This window comes from Arachis hypogaea, chromosome 4 (assembly GCF_003086295.3).
Source record: "Arachis hypogaea cultivar Tifrunner chromosome 4, arahy.Tifrunner.gnm2.J5K5, whole genome shotgun sequence".
Classification (NCBI taxonomy): domain Eukaryota; kingdom Viridiplantae; phylum Streptophyta; class Magnoliopsida; order Fabales; family Fabaceae; genus Arachis; species Arachis hypogaea.
The window spans coordinates 6,561,776-6,567,775 of record NC_092039.1 but is presented as its reverse complement, the minus strand read 5'-3'; positions in this window follow the sequence as shown (position 1 = coordinate 6,567,775).

Sequence of the window (6,000 nt, the reverse complement as noted above, 5' to 3'; positions counted from 1 at the left end):
CTGTTGCTTGTCCTCAAGCAACCAAAACTAATATAAGCTTAGGATGTGAATTTGCATGAGAATGAGAGTTCGATTAAGCTCATGTCTCTTTTTATAGTGGGATTTATAACTGTAATCCTGAATAGTTTTGGTATTTCACTTTATCCTTTGAAGTTCAGAATGATTGGAATCCATAGAAACTCAGAATTCAGATAGTGTTATTGATTCTCCTAGTTTAGTATGTTGATTCTTGAACACAGCTACTTTATGAGTCTTGGCCGTGATCCTAAGCATTTTGTTTTCCAGTATTACCACCGGATACATAAATGCCACAGACATATAACTAGGTGAACCTTTTCAGATTGTGACTCAGCTTTACTAGAGTCCCCAGTTAGAGGTGTCCAGAGTTCTTTAGCACACTCTTTTTACTTTGGATCACGACTTTAACCGCTCAGTCTCAAGCTTTTCACTTGACACATTCACGCCACAAGCACATGGTTAGGGACAGCTTGATTTAGCCGCTTAGGCCAGAATTTTATTCCTTTGGACCCTCCTTTCCATTAATGCTCAAAGTCTTGGATCCTTTTTACCCTTTGCCTTTTAGTTTAAAGGGTTATTGGCTTTTTCTGCTTGCTTTTTTTCTTTCTTTTTTTTTTGCAAGCTTTGTGTTTTTCACTACTTTTTCTTGCTTCAAGAATCAATTTTATGATTTTTCAGATTATCCATAACATTTCTCTTTTTTTCATCATTCTTTCAAGAGCCAACAATTTTAACATTCATAAACTTCACTATAAAAAATATGCACTGTTCATGTCATGCATTCAAAATCATAGAAAATATCACCATATTTAAGTAAATAAGACTATTATTCAATATAGGCCCACTTTCTCATGCAATACATCACCCCTGTATTCTTTTTATTTGGATTCAAGTTCAGTGAGTAATACATGAGATATATTTTCAGAATTAAAGCAATAGGGAGAACTAAACTAGTCCTAGAATTCTAACTAATAAACGATCATGCAACAAACAAAGCAAAATAGCAGAAAATCGGAACATAACATAGAAAAAGAGGGGAGGAATAAAAATGAAAGAAACTCAACCACCTTAGTTATCCTAGCGGTCGCTTTATTCTTCAGGTTGTGCTCCTCAGTGAATATGATTTGCCTCCCTTTTGGTGCCATAAGAATAAACAGAAAACTTCTAAGTGAAGCGTCAACACCAAACTTAAAGGTTTGCTTGTCCTCAAGCAAAGAAAATATGAAAACAAAAACAGATAATAAGATGAAAGAAGAATAAAAGGATAAAGGAACAAGAGAGAATTAGGATTGGAAGAGAGAAAGAAAATTAAAACTGGGCGGCGAACTAGTATAATTGTGCGGCGCAGGCGACGCGTATGCGTGCAGCACGCGTACGCGTGGGGCGCAAAATTTTCTTAATGACGCGTAAGCGTCAGGCACGCGTCCGCGTGCCCTGGGTTTTGTGCGATTCTCCCGAAGCCAGCCGCACGCACGCACAACTCTCTGTTCGCGCGGCTTGGGAACCAATATTTCCAATCGACGCGAGCGCGTCATGCACGTGCACGCGTGGATGGCCATTTATGCAAATGATGCGGATGCGTCGGTCACGCGTCCGCGTGACCAAATTTGTGCTTTTAGCATACTTCTTGTCCCAAGCCAGCACAACTCTCTGCCCAAACACTTTTACGTCGATTTTTCAGATCACGCGTACGCGTCAATGACGTGCACGCGTGGATGGTGATAAGTGCAAACGACGCGCTCGCGTAGGGTACGCGTACACGTCGGCTTGTTTGTTCGAAAGGCTCTATTCTGGCGCCACTCCCGCGCAACTCTCTATTCATATTTATTTTTCACGCACATGCATATGACGCGTACGCGTTAGCGATGCTTGCGCGTCATATGCTCCTTTTCTCTTTTTTTATATATCCGGCTCCTGTCCTAAGATAACTGCATGATCAGAAAATTAGTAAGAACTCAATAGAATCAACTAAGTAAGAAAACTACTATTATGAAAAATAACTAAGAATGAAAAGAAACAATCATACCACGGTGGGTTGTCTCCCACCAAGCGCTTTTAGTTAAAGTCCTTAAGTTGGACATGTAGTGAGCTCCTTGTCATGATGGCTTATGCTTGTACTGATCCAGGAATCCCCACCAATGTTTGTAATTCCAATGGCTACCGAGATCCCAAACTAGGATCATAACACCTTTGAGCAAGTGACAAAGCACCAAGAGTGTTGATTGTGGTAATGAATTCCAGGGTCCCAAATCTTGCTTTTACACCCGTCTTCTTGTGTATCACCATTGTTCTCACCGGGTGGCAAGCGATCTGAATTATCACAGAGACATCCAAACAACCTTTTAGATCCATTCAATTGAGCTCTACACCAATTCTTGCACTTCAATTTGGAGCATGCAACCATTTTGAACCTTGCTTGACATCTCTTACCACTAACCATCTTCTTCTTACGCTTAATGCTACAAAGAGCTCTAAATTGACCATCCGTCTCTAGTAGCCCATATTCAAGTAGGAAAGTAAGGATTAAGGGTAGGAATTTTACCCACTTGAATGTTGTATTGGATGGTGATGGCTTTGGAAGAGGTCTTGCAAGCTCCACTCCCTTGTGTTCTTCTGTGAATTCTTCCACTTCTTTGTGAGCTTCCTCAATTTCAACCTCTTCCTCTTGGTAGCTGTCTTCTAATTCAATCTCTTCTTCATTGCTTACCAAGGGCATGGGAGGTTGTGCATCTTTGTCTTCTTCCATATGTGAGGGTGAAAAGTTCTCTAATTCACTAGAGTATAAACTTCTTTGATTGGTTTCCTCACTTTCTTCCATAGGATCTTGCATTGTATCTCTTGGGAATGAATTTGCTTATTCCCCTTCCTGGTTTTTGATCATCGTCTGCACATAATTCTCTACATTTTTTACGCTCGTCTTTATATCATGTAGAAATTCTTTCATGAGGAGCTCAAGATCTGATGGTATTTGAGATGAATAAGGAGATTGTGGCTATTGATATGAATAAGAAGGAGATGATGGTTCTTGATATGAAAAGGGAGATGGTGGTTCTTGGTATGGATAGAAAGATGACGGTTCTTGATATGAAAATTGAGATGGTGGTTCTTGATATGAATATGGAGGAGGTGGCTCTTGATATGAATATGGAGGTGGTGGCTCTTGATAGTTGGAACATGGAGCATTGAAGTTTCTTTGGTTTTGACTTTGCCAACCAAAATTTGGATAGTTCCTCCATCCACCATAATATGAATCACTACTCGGGTGTGAGTAGTAACCCATGTAATCTCTCTCCATTATTTTTCCTTAGCACAAAACACCAAAAAGGATTAAACGCACCATGTGGTAAATAGGAAAGCAAAGAAGAAAGAACAGAATTCTGAGAATTAAAATAAAACTAACTAGGAAACACCAAACTTAATTTCAGAAATTAAGAAAAATATTGGTGCTATTAAAAAAAAAATTTCGAATTTTTTTTGAAAATTTAAAATTTAATTAATTTTTTTTTTCTAAAATCAAGTAATAAAAGAAAAAAAATTTAAAACGAAACAGGGGGAGGGGGTTCACGTAAAATAAATTTTTTTTTATAAAGATAGATTTTAATAAAATTAAAAATAAAACGCCTAATCTAAACAATCAAACAACTGGTAGTTGTTAATCACAGTCAATCCCCGGCAACGGCGCCAAAAACTTTGTGCGGTATTTTACAACCCACAAACTAACTGGCAAGTGCACCGAGTCGTACTAAGTAATACCTTACGTGAGTAAGGGTCGATCCCACGAAAATTGATGGATTAAGCAATAATAGCGTTTGATAGGATTAGTTAGGCAAGCAGAAAATGGTTTTGAGATATTCAAAAAGTTTAAATTCAAACTCAGAATATGAAAAGGGTAGACAAATAAATAAGTTGGGAATAAAATATTGAGAAAACAGTTAATGCTTTGGAGTTATCTATTCTTCCGGATTGATTTTTCTTACTAACTATTTTAATTATGTAATATTTAATTTATGGCAAATTATATGTGACTAGACCCTAATTCCTTAGACCTTTCTAGTCTCCTCTAAAATTCATTAACTACCAATTCCTTGTTTAATTAATTCCAATTAGAAGCTACATGATCAAATTCCAGTTTATATACCACAAAAACTCTAATTACCCAAAAAATAAAAGGATTATATGTCACGTATCCCGTTAAATCTAGATAATTAAAATTTAGGAGAATATGTTTTCAAGCTGTTGTTCAAATAAAGAGCTTTTCCAAGTTTTACAAGAACTCAAGTAGAGAGAGGGTCATACTTCCGTTCCACCCAAATTCATAAAAAAAAGAGCGAAAACAATTCTTAAATTATAAATCCATGCATAATCTAAACAATCAAACAACTGGTAGTTGTTAATCACAGTCAATCCCTGGCAACGGTGCCAAAAACTTGGTGCGAAATTTTACAACCCACAAACTTACCGGCAAGTGTACCGGGTCGTACCAAGTAATACCTTATGTGAGTAAGGATCGATCCCACGAGGATTGATGGATCAAGCAACAATAGCGTTTGATAGGATTAGTTAGGCAAGCAGAAAATGGTTTTGAAATATTCAAAAAAGCATTAAACAGTACTTTAAAAATTTCAGAAAGCAAGCAGCAATGAGTTGGGAATAAAATATTTGAGAAAGCAATTAAGGTTTTAGAGTTATCTAATTTTCGGATTAACTTTTATTACTAATTAATTTAATCATGCAAGATTTAATTTCATGGCAAACTATATATGACTAGATCCTAATTCCTTAGACCTTCCTAGTCTCCTCTAAAATTCATTAATTGCCAATTCCTTGGTCAATTAATTCCAATTAGAGGGTGATGATCAATTTCTAGTTTATATGCCAAAAGAATCCTAATTATCCACAAATAAGGGGATTATATATCACGTATCCCGTTAAATACAAACAATTAAAAATTCAGTATAATATGTTTTCAAACTGTTGTTCAAGTAAGGAACTTTTCCAAGTTTTACAAGAACTCAATTAGAACATGGGTCATACTTCTCAGGTACCCGCGGAGATTTATCTGCCGGGGGGCGGATATGGGGAAGATTTTGTACCCGCAAGGACGGGGGACGGGAGACCCGTTTATTATACGGGGCGGGGGCAGGGATAGAGGTCCCCGTCCCGTGCGGACCCGTATAATCCCCGTATATACAAAAAGACAATAATACCCCTGCCATATATATATCAAAGCGAAGAGTTGAAAATTCCAAATTTCCAACCCTAGCCGTCACTCACACTTGCTCACTCTGAACTCTGAACCTCATTCTCCCTCTCCTCTCCTCTCCTCTCACCACTACCAACCACCACTGCCGTCAACACGAAGCTCATACCCTCTTCTTGCGCGTTTGAGTCTCACTAGTTATTCTGTTCTCAGTCGCAACATTGTCGTCGCATCTGGCCAGCTGAGGAGAACATCGCCGTCTCCGCCTGACCAGTCAAGGAGGGCATGTTAATTTTATTTTGTTTTGAAAAACTTATTAATTTACTTTAAAGAACTTGTTCTGATTTATCTTAATTTGATTTGAAAAACTTGTTAATTTTAATTTACTTTGAAGAACTTGTTAATTTTCTTTAAAAAACTTGTTCTGATTTATCTTAATTTGTTTTCAAGAATTTGTTAATTTGATTTTGCTTAGTCATAGTTTGATTATTATGATTTTCTAATTTATTTTTTATTCACAGAAATTAGTTTTACTTTTTAAATAATTATTCAAAAGTTAGTTATTTTGTTGGTGTGGCGATTAATGATTAAATTTCACTCTAGATTTCGATGACATGGTTTGGATTTTAGACTTTTAGCTGATATGTTTGAATTTCTTGTTTTTGATAGAAGGGGAGTTGGAAATGTTATAAGGGAGAAAGCAACGTGAAAACGGATATGGTGTTAAGGGTGCAGAGGACAGTTAAGAAGTTGAATATAGTTGAGTTACAAGTGTTTTATGG